The sequence below is a fragment of the Macrobrachium nipponense genome, chromosome 5, assembly GCF_015104395.2.
Source record: "Macrobrachium nipponense isolate FS-2020 chromosome 5, ASM1510439v2, whole genome shotgun sequence".
Taxonomy (NCBI): domain Eukaryota; kingdom Metazoa; phylum Arthropoda; class Malacostraca; order Decapoda; family Palaemonidae; genus Macrobrachium; species Macrobrachium nipponense.
In genome coordinates, this window is record NC_061107.1 from 79,097,955 (window position 1) to 79,117,174 (window position 19,220).

Genomic DNA, 19,220 nt, shown 5'->3' on the forward strand with positions numbered 1-19,220 from the left:
CCCAGCGGGGAACCAAGCCAGCGCTGGGAGGACACTTCTGCTCAAAGCTCCTTATGAGCAAGGACAGAGGCTTCGAGTTCCCCAGATCCAGCCCTTTCAGGGAGAAGACCTGGCTCAATGCGGCCCTGGCTCCTTTGACTGCCAGAATTGACAGGCCCCTGTCCAACCTCAGGTAGGTCAAGAATTCTGCGATGTCTGGGATCTTCGCTCGGAGAGGCTCCAGGTTCCGCTTCCTACACCAGGCCCCGAAAACCTTCCACTTTGTCTGGTAGATGTTAGAGGAGGACTCCCTCAAGTAACTGGACATGTGAGAGGCCACCCTCCCAGAAAACCCTCTCCTATTTAACAGCCGCTCGATAGTCTCCAGCCGTGAAGGGAGAGGGCTGGAATGTTCCTGTGGAACCTTTTGAAGTGGGGCTGTCTTAATAGGTCTGGCCTGGGGGGCAGCTCCCAAGGTGGAAGAGAGGCCAACTCTAGAAGGTCCGGGAACCACTCCCTGTCCGGCCACCAAGGGGCCACCAACGTCAGGGCCGCCCCTTTCGCCTTCCTCAGATGGTTGAGGACCTGCCTGAGGACTCCGAAGGGAGGGAACGCGTACATGTCCAGGCCGTCCCACGGGTGCTGGAACGCATTCCTCCCAAACGCGGCTGGGTCCGGCACCGGGACCGAAGGTACACCAGCAGTTTGGTGTTTAGCCTTGTAGCAAACAGGTCCAGGGATGGGGAGCCCCACTTCCCTATTAGCTCCCTCGCTACTTCGGGGTGTAGAGACCATTCGGATCCCACCACCTGACCCCGTCTGCTGAGGCCGTCGGCAATTACGTTTTTCTTGCCAGGAATGAATCTTGCTGGTCAAGGAGAGTCCCGAGGGCTTCGGGGTTTCGGCTCAAGATCTCCTCCGTCAATCCACAGAGATCCCGTGATCTCAGGCCTCCTTGCTTCTTGACGTAGGCGACCACCATGGCATTGTCACACATCAGACACACCGAGTGTCCTCCCACTGCCTCCTTGAAAGCTTCCAGGGCACGCTTCACTGCCAAGAGCTCCAGTTTGTTTATGTGGAAGGTGCTCTCCTCTTGCGACCATATCCCCCCCACCGAGATTCAGGTGGGCTCCCCGGCCTGCCTTCGACGCGTCCGTAAACAGGAGCATCTCCGGGGGCACTGACCCGAGGGGCACACCCCGACGAGAGTTTGCAGGATCCAGCCACCACCAACCGAGGGCCTTCCTTGCTGCCAGTGAGATGGGAACCGGCTTTTGAGGTGTTTCCTCCTTCTGGGACCACCCTACTTTCAGGTCCCATTGTAGTGGCCTTAATCTCAGCCTTCCCTGGGGGACTAGTTTTTCCAGGGAGACCAGGTGGCCTAAAAGCCTTTGCCACTCCTTTGCTGGCCTCGGGGGGTGGCCTATGAAGTTGCAGGCAATTTTTCGGAGGTTTGCCAGCCTGTCCTCCGAGGGGAACGCTCGCCTCACTTCCGTATCCAATTCCATCCCCAGGTACACCATCCTGGTGGAGGGAGCTAGAAGGGACTTCTCCCAGTTCACCACGATCCCCAGGGTTTTGCAGAAGGGCGTCCCTCTGTTCTACCAAGCGCTCCTTTGAGGAGGAAAGGAGTAGCCAGTCGTCTAGGTACCTGAGAAGGCGTATATCCCTCTTGTGGGCCCAAGACGACACCAGGGAGAACACCCTCGTGAACACTTGCGGAGCTGTTGCCAGCCCGAAGCAGAGCAACTTGAATTGGAAGGTCTGGTCCTCCAAACTTATGCGCAGGTATTTTCTGGAGGACGGGTGTACCGGGATCTGGAAGTAGGCGTCCTTGAGATCCAGGGACATCATGAAATCCCCTTCCCTCACGGAAGCCAGCACCGAGCGTGGCGTTTCCATCTTGAAGGGCGTCTTTAGGATGAATGAGTTGACGACCGAAAGGTCTATGACCGGTCGCCAACCCCCCCGACGACTTCTCCACCAGGAAAAGTCGACTGAAGAACCCGGGGGAGTGATCTACCACCTGCTGGAGGGCTCCCTTCTCCAGCAGTGCCTGAACTTCTAGCCTTAGGGCCTCCCTGTGACCGGGGTTCCGGGGCTGAGAGGCCAGATTGGCCGGCTCCCCTGTCAAAGAAGGCTTCTGGTCTAGAAAGGGGATTCGGTAACCGTCCCTGAGGACCTGGACTGTCCAGGGCTCGACTCCGAGACCCTCCCAGTTCTGCCAACAGCTCAAGAGGCAACCCCCCACCGGTGGCGAAAGACACGGTAGGGTGCCTCGACTCCTACTTCCTCCTAGGGAAGCGGTTGTTACGACCCCTCCTGGAAGAAGTAGGGTGTCTGGACCTGAAAGGTGCCTGGGAAGGCGGGAGGGTCCTGGGGGAGGGCTGAGTTCCCTGGTCTCTCCAGTTCTGCAGGGGTGACTCCGTGGGGGGAGCCGCGAGGGTCCTATTCTGAGGCTTCGGCCTCTCGCTAGGTCTTCTCGGCACCGACTGACGTAGGGGAGGGGCCCTATAAACGATTGGGCCTTGGCTGGCCTTCCTCCCCCGTTGCACAGACTCCTCCACTAGCTTCTCCGGAAAGAAAGCAGCTCCTTCCACTGGGGCGTTCCGAAGGGTCCTTAGCTCCCTCTCTGGAATGCTCCTAGGGAGCTTGGCTAGCACCGAATCCCTCCTCCTCAAGATCCAGTTCGCCCAAGACGAGACCAGTTGGGTCGTGAGGAAGCCCAGGGACTTACCCCCCGACAAAATCAGTTCCTTGAATTGGGCAAGAGAGGCCTCGTCCCTCAAGTCGTGGAAGGTGGAGAACCTGGCTACCGCCCCGGACCACAGATCTAACCAAGAAGCCATGTGAATCGAGGTCCACGCTGTGACTTCCATAGCCATAGCCTCCTGGTGAGAGAAGGAGACTAGTCCCGACGTGAGCCTCTCCTCCGAGGGTCCGGGCGCTAGGGTTGCCAAGTTACCCTCCACGGATTTGGGGAGGAGAGGGACACCTTCCGGGGCATATAGCCTCCTCTGACTCGGGACACCTTCCGGGACATATAGCCTCCTCTGACTCGGCTTAGACGCTGGGAGTAGCCTAGCCGAGGAGTCCAACCGTAAGGAGTTACTGGAGCCTGCAATGAGTTTCTCCACCACCGTCAGGGCCTTCTCCGTATTGTTGGACCTAGGGAGGCTGAGAGAGGGCTTGGGTTCCTCTGGGTCCCTGAACAGAAAGTCCACCGCCATGGATCTGTTGTCCTCTACCGTCGGGGCTGGCTCCTCTAGCCGGTTCATGGACCTAATAAGAGAGAGGACTCTCCTAAAAGTTGAACCTTCATCCACTGGACCCAGTTCCTCCAGGGCATTCTGGAGTACTTCCTGGATAAGGGTCTCTTCCTCAGCGTCCCGCGACGGAGGAGAGGCCCCAGACCCTAGATGGAGGGAAGCTGAAGAAGCTCCCCGGAGAGGGACTCCTAAACCCGGTTGCACACCGGTCTTCTGCAAGGGGGGATGCCCCGAACGCCTGGACCGCCCTGAGGGGGGACTCATACCTGAGCGGTGAAGGGGGTCTGAACCCCTTAAGGAGGTATCAGCTCTAGGCTCCATCCGCGAAGGCAACAAGCGTGCGGGAACACGGAAGAAGGGAGCCCGCTCGGTCATGGAGGCCAACCCTATGGCTGACGAGACCGAGGCAGGATCCACCGGGACCGAGGGACGAGTAGGGAGGGAGACGGCTGGGAACCCCTCGTGAGAAACCGTCCTGGGGGCCACTGGGGTGGGGGCCACCCTCGGGAAGAAGGAGAATGCAGCCGCCCCTGGGGGGAGTTGTCCTGACGCCTGTCACTCCCTCTACAATCCCGGTTACGACAATGAGAGCGGGAAGAGCCGCTCAAGGACGAGGAGTAGCTACGGCTCCTGCGTCTCCCATGACGGTGTCTCTTCTTGGAGGAGCGTTTCCTCCAACAGGAGGATCGCTCCCTTGAGGAGGAACTTGAAGAACTCCTATCCCCTGATGTATCCCGACTCTTGCTTCTCCTCCGGCGACTCCCGTCGCGGGGGGGAACGCGGGGAGCGTTTCAGCCGCTTCAGGGACACCCCTAACACAGCGGGACCGCCCCTGAAGGCCGCTCCCAAGGCCATTCCTGGCTCCTCCTGTCCCCTAGACGGGAAGACCCAGGACGGGAAGGCATCGTCCTTCACCGGGGATCTGCCCGGAGTACGAGGGGAAAGACATCCCCAATGGCAGACGGGAAAAGGGCCGGAGCCGGGTGGTTGGGTGGCTCCGTGACCGGGTAAACCGCCCCGGCTCCACGAGCGGCGAGCTCCGCTCGAGAGCAGGAGGAGGTGCAGCGAGGCGAGCCGTTGCGGGGAGAGCCGAAGCGGGGAGGGGCGAAGCGGGGAGAGTCGAAGCGGGAAGCTCCGCAGAGGGGAGGGACGGGTACCCCCCCTGCACTGATGCTAAGAGAGAGGACTAGGACGGGGAGCCCTGAAGCTGCAACCGCGACCAGCAGTCCCTCAGCACCGCGGACGCCTCCGGTATCACCTGTTGGGGAAACGACTCATCGGGACCCCCCCTGGGGGGGGGACCCGGCAACGGACTCACCTAGGCTCCCTCGCTGGGAGCGGGCAGGAGAAAGAACCTGTAGAAAGGCGGGAGACTTCCTCTCCGACGATACCGAAGGTGAAGGGGCGCCGCCATCTCTGCTGCTGCTCTCACTCCTCGACTCCCGCGAAATCTTTGCCGACGAAGCTTTAGCTCTCTTTTTCTTCTTAGTGGAAGCCAAATCCCACTGATACGATGGCCAAGAAATGCACTCCACCACGCACGTGTTAGCTTTAGAGCAAGCGCCCCCCCTACACGAATTACACAAAGAGTGTGGATCAATTAGATGGAGCGAGAGAAAAGCTCCACAAGCCCGTCCTTCAGGACCGGGGCAACGACGTTGAGGCTCCGAAGCCGACATCGCACATAAACACGACACACGTACACAAAGCACACACACGGACAAAGGAAAAGGGCCGGACACCGGACGAGCAGGGGCGTATGCACGCTCCTGCGACCAGAGAAGGACTGACTATAGGTCATTAGGATGGCGTGGTCTTCGACCCTTGGGGGCATAGGCCTGACCTGGGTGTGGCATATAACCAGATTTTTCTGGTTGGACCCGGATCGACATCCGGGAATCTCCAATGGAATGGTTCGAGGTAAGTATCTCGCATCGGAACAAATAGGTAAGCCATTTAACATCCCAAAGGTCAGCTATACAGGCATTATTAGAATAAGAAGTAGGTTTATTCTTCATATAAATATGTAGACTATTAGGTTTATTCTTTGTACGAACATGACAATATGTGAGAGACCAATATAAATAAGAAATAAAAACTAGAATGAAATTAAATAAAAAGACTTACCACTTCTCCTGCAGATGCTGCAACCATATGTACACAAGGCTGGTAAGGATCTGCTACTCTTGGGCCTAATATCTTCTTGAAACCTTCGTAAGTGCAAAAAAATGCAGCAGCTGTTAAAAAATAATTTGATTAGTGTACATAATAAGGAAAAATTAAAATGGCATGGTTTCTTAAATTATTACCGAAATCATTAAAATAAACAGTAAGACTTAAAAATTACTGAAACTTCAAAGACAGTTCTAGCTTTACCTGGTGGATATCTTACCTGGTGGGTATCAAATATTATGGCAATCAAGTATTATAAGTCATCTCACTTTATCATGACTTCATATATAATATTTGTCATTGTTTTGACCACAAAACAAGGGCCCTGACATGGAATACTGTATAAAGATTTTGACTATGTGTAACCAATGAATGTAAGATACATGAAAAGAGTAAAATAGGAAGCTCACATTACAAATGATTAATTGGTCTAATGATATGTATCAAGAAACAGGGCATGTTATGGGAAAGTGTAAGGAGCAGTTTGCCTGAAAAGCACTAGATTTAAAAGTAGGCCCAGTTAATGATAGAAAAAGTGTAAAATATGACCTTACAATGTTATGATGATGATGATACTTTGTATGGTATAATGATAACCTATTTTTCCATAACAATATTATCGTATATATCTTTAAAATATACTTGAAATTAAAGTATTAGTGATTTATGTATGAGAGAGAGCTTTTTCCTATTTCCTGTCATTTTCTTTTGGTACTTTAACAATACATCTTTCAAGATATACTATGCCTTTAGAGCTGTAACTACATTAAGTTTTCTGATTAGCTACATGTAACATTCAAATTCTAATTGTTTGCTCTCTTTGATTAAAAGCTGCTGGGAAGTCTTCACTAAATAACTTTGGCACGCAATGTGATCATCAACAGTCTTGTAACTTATGACCAATAACAAGATGGTACTCTTCTGGTACCTTTCGTGAAGTTTAATTCTTTGCCATAACAAGTGAAAACTGACTCCCAAATGTTTATCCACTACTTTACTTAAAAATGAATGGGATAAAAATAATTAAGATAGGATAAAGTTCACTGTAACCTTTATTCTAGGACTGGCATGACAACAAGAAAGCAATTATTCCTAATCTAATTATAATGATAAACAACTGAAAAGAATGCAAAGTTTTGCCAAAGGAAAACCTTACCCCTAGAATCTATGCACTTATAATCTGCCTACTGACGTACTTTCCAAGGTACATGCCCTTCCACCATTAGTTATGAAATTACCAAAATACACAATAACTGAAAAAGTTCTCGTTTGGATGTGAAATTTATAAAACAAAAGAATTAACTCATAAACTTGGAAATACTAATTAGATGGGCTGGATTCCATAAATAAACACAGCAAAATACTAAATAGAATGTGAATGATGTACTATACTGTCATTATTATGTACACTAATTTTAACACTGCTTTCATAAGAAAAAACTCAAAATTGGAAACAGGTGGTTACAGACAGTCCATCCAGATCAGCCATGCATTATTCTTTTGCTTATTTTGAATGCTGATCACGCATAATGGCATGAATATGTAAGTTTACTTTAAGAGTAGGTAAGTTCACCCAAAATAAAACGGCATTATGAACAAACAAAATCCATAACACACTCAGTGGATGCATACCATTTGGGGCAGAAGCAATTGCAGCTGGTCCTAATCCACTGTATATCCCTCGAAATCCTCCTGAAGCCCTGAAACCTTTTTCACTTTGAAAACGAGTCTTGATGGTGTCAAGAGGAAAAAGGGCAACATCTACAGCAATACCCGCAATGCCACCTGCCTGTAATACATCCAAAACTTCATTCGTCTACTCTTGACTTTGGCTCTTATACCATGTTTTTTATGGTAATGAGAAGAGCAAGCATTCAAAGTTTGTGATAAGGACTTTCAAATTGAGTAAATGAAAATGGCATCACGTATTTTACTCTGTGCTTAGAGAATTATCAAACCGAAATGTTTTTTATGGTAATGAGAAGAGCAAGCATTCAAAGTTTGTGATAAGGACTTTCATACTGAGTAAATGAAAATAGCATCACGTATTTTACTCTGTGCTTTGAGAATTATCAAACCGAAATGAATCACCCATAATAGCTATAGCATACATAATTCAGTATCTCAATAATAACCTACATATCACTTGCATATGATATCACTCTTCTATAATGAAACAATATAAAAACATAATATAGTACAGTGTAATAGTATGACAGTAATGAAAATAACAAAGAACTGAAGTACAAATATAAAAGGGAGAAAATTAGTTAGTTATATGATTAGGGACGCTGCTCTCGCTGCTAGGGGAGAAAACATGCCCTCAGTGAAAAGGTTAACAATTGTCAATAAACAGAATGAATAGTCCAGCAATGCAGAGACATCTTAACCGACAGGATGGCTAAAGGCAACATGGAGGGGTTGCAAACAGGTGAATGAATGATACCATCACCAGTCATTACCTGCTTCCACTCAACTACCTTGTTAACAAGCTTCCATGACTGATTTCTAGCTATTGTCCAAGATACTGTATAAAAGATGGAGGTTTATATAGTATTTTTGTAAGAACAAAATATAATTCATGAATAAATTGGATTACAAAATATTTACATAAAACAGAATTATAAAAACATTACAGCACAATGCTATGAAATCTTACAATCAAAGAAACAGAAAATGAAGGCTCCTTGCAACTCATGGCTGTGGTAAAAATTTCTGTTGCTTCAAGAACTTCAGTCCATTTTACCCAGCATTAATCGCACAGGCTAACCTGCAGAAGAGAAATAAATAATATTATTAGAAAACTATGAAGAATTTTAATATAGGTCCGACAAATCAAAACTAATCAGTTTTCCTTATTAATCAGGTCCTACTACAGTTATACTTTCATTTCATCTAAATATCAAACAATTTTAAGCAAAGTTTGATTTGTTGAACCCAATGGCTATAAAATTTTATTCCTGCCTAAATCCAAACAAAGGCAACACAAAATCTATAGGAAACCAAGTCACCACTATGTACTAAGATTTGAGAATTGGACATAATGCACTTTAACAGAGGTAGTGTTCCGGTTTCATGAAATGCAACTTTATTACCAGAACAAAATCTTATGCAGACAATGACATCAATGAAATGTTTCATCACCCAATTAAATAATCAGAAATGACAATTTGTCGAAAATTGCATTTTTCCTAACTATACAAACCTGAGGTCCTTTAACAACTAGGAAAGTAGCTAGCGGCAGCTGGTGTAAGAACTTGTCGTAAGCTTCGAACAAGGGCGAGAACGGTAGTTAACTGCTTGTCCGACAGTGGGAGGTAAACAAATCACTTTTGCTTTTGGCCCATGCAAAATACGCAGAGTGAGGGGTGGCATGAGGAGGGACTATATGTAAAGGACCTCAGGTTTGTATAGTTAGGAAAAATGCAATTTTCGACAAATTGTCATTTGTTCCGATACGTAATACAAACCATCGGTCCTTTAACAATAGGAAGACTCACTTCTGGTGGGAGGAATCTGAGTCTTTTGATGAACAGACTGGTGTTCGTCCATCCCTGGAATGCCTCCTGGTCGTAAGAGCGAGGGAGGGATCCACGCCTCTGTCCGATTGATCGGGGTGTGCACCGCAGGATCAATGGTCAGACCTCTGGGCCGAGTACTAAGAGAGAGGCAAGCGTATCTCTTCGTACCAGCAAGCAAGAACTTGTTCCTGTTTGCAAGAGGCAACATAAAGTATGGGTTGTCTCAAGCTGGCATCCACTTCCTCCCCCTTGTTGGAGGAAGTGGTGGATATACGCTCCTATCCCTAGTGAAAGGGATAGGATGGGGCTCTGTTGAGTAGCTCACCTGCATCTTGTCCTTATCCAGCAGGGTGACGACCGTGTCCCTCTAACCACAGGTAGGAGGGGCGGGGTAAGAAAAAGATGGGAAGAGGAGCCAGTCACACTCTCATTCACTCATCCATTCTTACGGTCACACCAGGACTCGATGCTGTTCAGCCTGCGAGTGTCTGGGTTCGCTACACAACGTGTTGAGCAGCCACCACGGGTCCCAAGGAAAAAGATCCAAGGACCTGTGGGCAATATCCCGAAGGTAGAAGGAAGGGCATGTGGTCTGGTTGGACCAGACACCTGCCTTCAGTACCTGCGCCACGGAGAAGTTCTTGCGGACAAGGCAGCATCTCCTTCGCATCGAAGGCGGTGAAGTCCATTAGGGAGGGGATTGTGAACGACTCGAACCAATCGTCAGGGACCGAAGGGTTCTGAGTCTTCGCTACGAAGTTTCGGTACGAAATCGAGCGTCACGGATCCCCATCCCCTGGACTGCTTGACTTCGCAGGAGAAGTCATGCAGTTCCTCAGAGGAAAAGAAGGAAATAGTCGCATAACCTATCCCTCTTCTCTACTTCGGTGATGTCCAGTACCCATACTGGTCTGTCCGTTTGCCACGAAGTCTCTCGCATCCTCCTATCCCCATGCAGCGCGAAGTTCTTGGTAGTGGATAGGACCACCGGCACTCCATGGTGGGTGTCGATGGTATGGTTACTGTGACAAGCTATTAAAACGAAGTAATGATTGCTCTGTAACAACCGAACTAAGTCAACAGCGTAGTTCGTAACTGACTCGGCCGCTCTGACAGCTGCCGACTGACTGAGTTCGGTAGGAGGCAAGTTTGTCAAAGCATCCGAGTAAGTCACGTGACCTTCGCCTTTAAGGGTTATGCCGAGAGACCAAACAAATATGGAATTTTTATTCTAAAATTAATATTAATAATACTTACCTGTATAATTTATCTAGCCCTAAATCCCCAAAAACCGCACCAAAATTTACCACATTGGCAACCCTGTTACCTCCTATTCTGTCCGCCAGTTGGCAACACTGTCGTTGACAGATACGAAAACCTTCCCTCAAATCAGTTGTGATAGGCAGATCGTGGGGTAGGATGGGTGGGACTAGATAAATTATACAGGTAAGTATTATTAATATAATTTTAGAATAAAAATTCCATATTAATAAACATTACCTTAATATAATTTATCTAGCCCGATTAACCACATTGAAAAGGAGGAGGGAATCTGAATACAATTTCCCCTTCGGACAGAATAGGAGAAAACAAACAAAGAAATATATATCATAGGCAGTCAAAACTCAACCCAAGGTCAAAGATACTAACACTCAAAGTCTCCTACCATAATGCCACCAACTGCGGTAGCACAGGACAAGGAGTAAGTGCATAGTCAGTCCGTCTGTACTAAAGTCAGGTGACCGACCAGGTGACCAGTCAGACGAATTGTGGACAGCAAGGCTGCACCCTGAAGACTATCAAGCATATTCTTTCCCTAAAGGATGAGTGTCTGGACTGTCTGGGCGATTCAAAGCTAAGCAAACCTTGGGGGTGTATCAACGCAACCCGAAGTCGCCAGCAACGAATCGGCTCATGAGCAACTCCTAACTCGAGCTTTCTGGTGCCAAGAGAAAGGAGCGCGGAGCAAAAAGGCGATTCAGTCCCGAAGGACGAATGCCTGACAGTCCAACCTGGTCTCATGTTACACGATCATCGGGGGTGTATCAACGCAACCGACTTCGTCAACAAGAACTCAGGCTACTAAGGTGTCGCCTGATCTCCACGAGTGTCTGACTCTGAGAAGACAGGTGAGACAAAAAGTAGATGGTGAGCGAGTCACCAGATGACAGCAGACGATCCATCGACTAATTCCCTGTCCAGGACAGTGAAGAAGCAGGAGTCGTCAGGCAAGCGAACCAGTGGCTAGTCCTAGGTCAGCTATCGACCTCTGGGAGAAGGCGTAGTCGCCAGTGCCGACAACCCAGTGGCTGGAACCATTTAACACTGAAAATGGAAGCAGCATGAGTTGCCAAGCAGTCAGTCCTTGTCATCAAAACACCTAAATACCAAACTGCCTAATTCCCATTATAACTACGTAAACAAAAACTGCCATGGGTTATAATACAAAAACAAAAAAATATATACAACAAAACAAAAATTAATGAATAATATACAGGTAGCAACCAAACGTAAAACAGGAAGACTACCTAATTCTCCTGTCTGACGACCTGTCCTGCCATCACCAACGGCCCAAAGAACGAAGGTCGCCTAGAACTAGAGAAAAATTATCCCTCAAGTAAAAGAGGCAAAAACAGAATTAGAACGCCAAGTCGCCGCCTCAAGCACCTTGGCGACTGAGACGTTCTTCATAAAAGCTACTGATGTAGCAACTGCTCTAATACTGTGTGCTCTCGGCGTCTGGTCTTCCCCAGCAGCCGAACCACCAGTTTTAACGATCAGATCTCTGAGAAAAAAAGATACACCATTCTTTGAAATAGGTCTCTTGACATTTCGGGGTGAAACAAACAGATGACGGGGACGACCCTGAATGTCCTTCGTGTGGCGTAAATAACATGAGAGCGCCCTAACAGGGCAAAGAACTAATTCCTCAGTTAAATTACCAACAAAGTCGACTAGCGACTTCAGTACGAAAGACCTGGGAATGGGATTATCAGACGATTCAGTCTTTGCGACAAATTCAGGAAGGTATGACAAAATCATGTCTTGTCCAGATCTGAGCAACCAGAAAAGAGAGTGCTTGCAGTTCACCCACCCTCTTGCTGTAGCCAGTGAGACAAGGAAGAGTGTCTTAGAAGAGAGGTCCCCTAAATTTGGCAGAATTCAGAGCTCAAACGGAGGGAACCTTAGGCTTGAAGGACTTTGTTAACGTCCCATGTCGGAGGCGAACACTGCGGCCTGGGTCGAGATAGGGAAAAAGATTGAAGTAAATCTCTAATGACATAAGATGAAAGAGATCTCAGGAAGCCTTGCCTTAAAAACATAGGAAAGCATAGACCTATAACCCTTAATGCACGAAGGTGACAGGGCCCTGTCATGATGTAAATGAACTAAAAACTCCGCTACTTTCGGTAAGGAAGGTCTAGAAATTGAATGTCCTTGAGACTTACACCAACGTCTGTAAACCGACGCCATTTAGCCTGATAATTTACTCTGGTTGATTGCCGCCTGCAAGAGCCAACTGTCGCGCCACTCTGGAGGAGAACCCTTCGTGCTTGGAGAACCTCCTGACAGTCTCCAGGCATGAAGATGAGCTATGTGGAGCCTCTGATGGAACCGATGAAAATGGGGTTGTTTGAGAAGATCTGGTCTCTCTGGCAGGCGAATGGGGGGTTCCACCAGTGCTTCCAGAAGGTCGGGAAACCAGTCCTTCTGTGGCCAGAAGGGGGGGGGGCGATCAAGGTGAGATCCAGACGCTTGGTTGCCCTCACTTTGTTGAGGACTGACCTCACCAGAGAGAACGGAGGAAAAAGCATAGGCTTGAAGTCCCTCCCAGTCCTGCAAAGAGAGTCTGTCCCGGCACTCTTGAGGAGTCTGGTAAGGGGCGAAGAATATCTGGCACCGAAATTCAGTGGGTGGCAAACAGATCGACTGTGACAGGCCATTTCTTCCTAGGCTGTCGAAGACTTCCTGGCAAAGTGTCCACTCCGACCCTTGAACTTCGTTCGGTCTCGACAAGGCGTCTGCTAAGACGTTGTGATGGCCCAGGATAAACTGAGGGACCAACGTAATCCCCCTGTCTTCTGCCCAACACAGGATTGATCGGGCTTCTTGAGTGAGAAGATCCGACTGTGTGCCGCCTTGGTTTCCTCAAGTACGAGACTGCTGTGGGTGTTGTCGACAAAGATCGCGACAACCGACTCCAACAGTTGTTGCCTGAAATGAAGAAGGCCTAGGTACACTGCTCTCAGTTCCCTCCAATTTATTGACATGCTCCTCTCCTCCTCTAACCAAAGGCCCGAAGCGGCTTCGGAGCCCAGGTGTGCGCCCCAACCTTGATCCGAGGCGTCTGACCAAAACATTAGGTCCGGAGGAACCGAAAGAAGAGATGTCCCTGACTTGAGGCGGTGAACTTGCATCCACCAACGGAGATCCTTCCGACATTGTGGAGAAGAGGCGACTATCGTGTCCTCGGACACGAAATCCCATGACTGGCGAAGTGTCGACTGAAGGGACCTATTCTGAGACGACCTCCGGGAACCAGTTGGATGAGGGATGACAAATGGCCCAGGAGAGACCTCCAAAGAGAAACTGGCTGCGTTACGAGGACAAAAATTCTTCGATCAGACTCAGAAGCTTGTCTATCCGTTTCTCGAGCGGGAGAAGCCCTCAAAATCTGGGAATTCAAAACCAAATACCCCAGATAAGTCATGATCTGGCAAGGGATTAGATGGACGGTTGTCGAAGTTGACACGAATGCCCAACTCGACACAAAGAGACAGAACTATCTCCCTCGACCGGAGACATTTCTCTAGAGATTCAGCCTGGACTAGCCAATCGTCCAGATACCGAAGCATCCTTACATTTAACCGATGCAGAATAGCTGAAACAGGAGCCATCACCCGAGAAAAGCCTCCTGTGGAGCAGTGGTGAGGCCGAAACAAAGGGTCTTGAACTGGAAAAACTCCCGAGTCCGTGAAAAACCGAAGGTAAGGTCTGCTTCTTGGATGGATGGGGATTTGCAGATAAGCATCCTGCAGATCGATGGAAATCATCCAGTCCCCCCTCCTGACGGATGAAAGAACAGTCTGGACCGTCTCCATCCTGAACTTGGACTTTAGAATGAACTTGTTCAAAACCGAAAGATCTATGATGGGGCGCCAGGCACCCGAGGGCCTTTAGAACTACAAACATCCGAGAGTAAAACCTGGGTAGAAGGAGGAGCTCGCTCTACTATGGCATCCTTCTCCAAGAGGGCCGAAAAGCTCCTTCTCCAAGGCTTGACCCCTGATTGAGTGAGGGGAATAACTGCTGAACTCGAGAGGCGATTGGAAAGTGGAGGTCTGGAAACAAAAGGGATCTCGTAACCTTCCCTTTCAGGACCTCCAACCCACCCAAAGCATCCCACCGCTCTCCCTGCCAAGCTGACCAATTGGAGGGAGAGACAAGCTCCTACTGCGGTCTCCAGGCGAGGTGATGACTCCTACTTCCGAAAATTCTTACGCAGAGACAAGGAAGAAGAAGAAGAAGAAGAAGAAGGTCCTCCTGGAGGTTGAGCTCTTTCTCTGCCCTTGGAGCCACGCCAAGAACCTCTCCCGCGTTTCAAAGGGTGAGCACCAGAGGATGAAGAGGAGGCACCAGCAACCTGAGATGTACTCTGGAAAAAAAGAGCCAGGAGGAGGTTGTTGGCTGGAGCAGAAGGTACAGATCTGGTCCTAAACTTACGCTTACTCCTTGAAGGAATGGGAGGAAGACCAGAGGAAAAAGCTCTTGATAAGGCCCAGTGAGCTTGGGAAGAGGCATCACCTTGATGTTCCTTCAAAACCTCAGAAAGCACAGAAATATCGAAAAGGAAATCGCCAAAAGGAGAGAGGACAACAGACGGGTTCTCTGAATCTCCGATACAGAGGAGGGTAACTGCGACAAATACAGGTTACGCCTTAGAGAACAAGAAAGGCCTGCATTGAAGCAGCAAGCTCGTTCTGATGTACAGAAGCGATTGAAATGGATGAGCAGAATTTCTCAAAAAGAGAGCATCAGGAGGAACAAACCCGGAGTCCTTTATATACATTAAAAGCCCTCCGAGGACCCACATATTGAAGGATTGAGCTTCTTGTAAGGAGCTAATAACAGCCTCCATAGCAATAAAATCTTCAATTGAGACAGAGACCGAAGCCTTAGAAGGCAAGGGTTGACTTGAAAGTCGGACAAAATCAGGATTTGGCTTGGGGGGTCGAGAGAATGAAGAATCATCCGCCACCTGGTAAACTCCTCTCCGGTGTCGTAGAAGAGAAGAGAGCTCCTCTTCCCTTCCCCGATCACCTTCGAAAGTTTAGCGGCAACGTCGTCCTCACTCTTGCGAACCTCTGGGCAAAGGGCGGAAAACGTAAAAATTCCCGTGACCGGGAAGGGACCGTCAAGAAAAATCCCTTCTGTGATACAACGAGGCGGAAGCTGCTTCTGCTCTTTAGGCCTCGCCTGAGGAAGAAAACTCAAAATTAAATAAAAAAGTTTCTTGAATTCTACATCATGACATCCATTCGAGAAACATCAATATCACACGAATCCGCGTCATCATCATCATCATCGTCAGGATCCTAACTTAAAAACTTCCTCTGAAGTAAAATCCTGACGACTAGCTATCTTAGGTCTGCACACTAATATCCCTCCCCCCTTCTCCTAATAAGCGCCCTTTGGCACTGTTACGGGACTAACAGGGGACACGTTGGGTAAAGATTCGTTAGGCACCTGCCCGGACCGGATCCCCCCTAGGCCTTCGCCACGACGGGGTTCACAAGCCGGGGTGGTATCTGTCGCACCGTTACCCATGGTGCTGTCAACAGGTACCTGACGAGGAGCTGAAAATGAATCTAAAAGTGTGTTAGACATTCTAGTAAAGGCTTCTTGAAAATTCTCTGACAGATTGTTAAACTTAGCAGAAATATCTCTATCTAGACTAAGCTGTAATTTCTTAAAATTCTGTTTCCAGGTGTAGTTTCCATGCCAAAATCTTCGAATCTACATCAGAACTAACTTCACTAATTACCGGTTGTACAGGGGCAAAGCATCAATTAATTCGGAATCGGAGTCGTACGATACCGAAACCGAAGAGCCAGAATCATGAGCGCCCAAGTCAAAGAATTCGTTAGATACAGTTTTAGCAATCGATTTCTTTTTCTCCTTAACCGATCTTTTACGCTGCAAGATTGTTTGGCGTTTCATATAAGCAGTCATATCCTCGTCAGACCAGGGCTTACATACGTCACAACGAGAAGTCAAGTCACAAACCTGTCCACGACAAGAACTACAAATGTCATGGGGTTCATACTCCCTGCTACTCATCCTTGTCCCACAAACCTGGGCAGTTCCTGATGTTGCTGGCAGAAGGAAGCATCGTAATTTCTTGGTAATCCATTGTAGAATTGGACAGGTCAGTAGTTCCGGGTCGCGCAAAAGTTCGTAATTTAAGATAAGAACCACAACAGAAATCAAAGTTAATTCACTATTTCGTGATGTAATGCGTGAGTGGTAATTTCATATAAAGTTTCATTTAACAAATAATGAAAGCTTTAAAGGCACAAAAATGTTTAAGGAAATTTATAAAGAGCGGCCGTGATGTAAAACAACACGGGCGCTCGTTAACAACTGATTTGAGGGAAGGTTTTTCGTATCTGTCAACGACAGTGTTGCCAACTGGCGGACAGAATAGGAGGTAACAGGGTTGCCAATGTGGTAAATTTTGGTGCGGTTTTTGGGGATTTAGGGCTAGATAAATTATATTATTGGTAATGTTTATTAATAATGTATTTGTTTGTCACCAATGCGGACAGCGAGGTGCTGATTCTCTTAAGGCATGTGCCCAACAGGCGAAAGTCAATTGCCTTCTAGAGACCGAGGTCCCTGAAGGTAAAACATCTCATGGTTGTTGAATCTCAGCTCAGGAGAAACAACACTATGTACCGTTGAAGACGAAGGTAGATATTGAATGCAACCTACGTCTTCACAGATGAATCGAGAGAAGGATTCTCAAGATTCATAACCTGTGCTTACAAATGACTGAAAACGCTAACCGCTGTTTCATTGCTGTCCGGTGAGAAGTCGTAGTTGCAATGAAGCGGGGCGTTCTTCAGTAATGAAAACACAGGGAAAGCCGCCTGAAGAACTGCTTCTCATGGGCTGAACATTTGGAAGTAGAGCTGTCAGGTCGGAGAGTAGGCGATGTCTTCCGACACATCTTGTAATTCGGGTTGAACAATGAACAATTGTACACCTACGAATACGAGATATTTTGAAGACAAACTCAGATGTCTGCAAAATCATTCGCATTATCGCAGTGCGATGCAGCGGGAGACTTGTACAGACTTCTGTTACCGTGCGGTAAACCGAAAGATGAAAGAGTCCAAGAGATATCTCTGTTGAAAATTCTCGCAATGTCGAAGGCGATGGAATCTAGCGTCACAGCAGTAGATGGTCCTTCATTATTGCGAGAATCCCCGTTAATCAGAGACCTAAGTCCATGATTGTTGGGCAGAGATACGGTTCGGTAGTCAATCAAAGCAGGGGAGAGAGAGACATACAGACCATGCATCTCGGAGGCCCAGCTGATACTGAGCTGCTATCAGGCAGTTTCAATACGCAGTAGTTGAAGCCTGAGCTCTCGCTGACTCGTCATCCTGAGTTGCCCAGGTAATCTATTATTCCACGAAGGAATGCGTTCGGCTAGAACTACCGAGCATAAAAGATATGCTCGAGCATTATATTTAGGCGAACGAATTTCGGTAAATTATAAAAGTTGAAATGGTGTTGTCGTGACAAAACCATAAGTATATAAAATTGAAACTGAAAACTCCTGGGAGGTTGCAGGCAACCCCGAGTTGCAGTTCAATTAGAATACTTGTCTTAAAAGTCGCAATCCGTAGATTAACTAGGATATGCGCCTACCCCTCGGACAATTCAACTGCTTAGTAGAATCACGTCGCGAGGTTAATATACGTAGTATATTTGTAGGATTCTGAACAACGATCTCCATCCTAAATTCTTTCCTTCAAGAAAACAAAATAAGGATTGGAGATCGACCACCTTCGATCTCTATCAAAGAGAGTGAAGGAGAAGTCTTCCTCGAAGGAAAGCTTCAATGGTGAACAGAATACTAAGACGATAGTTCAAGCCAAAATGACAATTTGTCGAAAATTGCATTTTTCCTAACTATACAACCTGAGGTCCTTTAACAATAGGAAGTAGCTAGCGGCAGCTGGAACGGTCGTAAGCTTCGAACAAGGGGAGAACGGTAGTTAACTGCTTTTGGCCCATGCAAAATGCGCAGAGTGAGGGGTGGCATGAGGAGGGACTATATGTAAAGGACCTCAGGTTTGTATAGTTAGGAAAAATGCAATTTTCGACAAATTGTCATTTGTTCCGATACGTAATACAAACCCTCGGTCCTTTAACAATAGGAAGACTCACTTCTTGGTGGGAGGAATCTGAGTCTTTGATGAACAGACTGGTGTTCGTCCATCCCTGGAATGCCTCCCTGGTCGTAAGAGCGAGGGAGGGATCCAAGCCTCTGTCCGATTGATCGGGGTGTGCACCGCAGGATCAATGGTCAGACCTCTGGGCCGAGTACTAAGAGAGAGGCAAGCGTATCTCTTTGTACTAGCATTGTAAGAACTTTTTCCTTTACATGAGCAAATGTAAAGTAATGGGTTTGTCTCATGTAGGCATCCACTTTCTCCCCCTTGTTGGAGAAAGTGGTGGATATACACTCCTATCTCTATTTAAAGAGATAGGATGGAGCTCTGTTGAATAGCTACCTGCATCTGACTCCCTTCCAGCGAGGTAACGACCGATCCCTCTCCCACAGGTAGAGGTAGAGAAAGATGGTGAAGAGAAGCCAGTCACTCTCTCATTCGCACATTCATTCTCCCAGTCATACCAGGAATCGATGCTGTTCTGCCTGCTCGGGTGTTGGGCTGGGTAAGCTTACACAACGTGTTGAGCAGCCACCACAGGTCCCAAGGAAAAAAAGTATCAAGGACTTGTGGGCAATATCCCGAAGGTAGAAGGACGTGAAGGTGGTCTGGTTGGCCCAGACACCTGCCTTCAGGACCTGCGCCACGGAGAAGTTCTTACGGAACGCTAAGGAGGGTCCGATACCTCTGACTTTTCGTGGGCTCTCGGTCGGAGCGTACGGATGTCGTCGCTACCATCAGCTCGTACGCTCTCCTGATCACCTCACGCAGCCAGAAAGAAAGCGTGTTCTTGGAAACTTCTTTCTTGG

The 19,220-nt window shown here is 47.9% G+C and overlaps 1 pseudogene; it reads right to left on the reverse strand.

The window, feature by feature from the left end:
* Positions 1–19,220, reverse strand: part of LOC135215836 (mitochondrial S-adenosylmethionine carrier protein-like) — a 61,100-nt pseudogene that overhangs the window by 21,142 nt on the left and 20,738 nt on the right.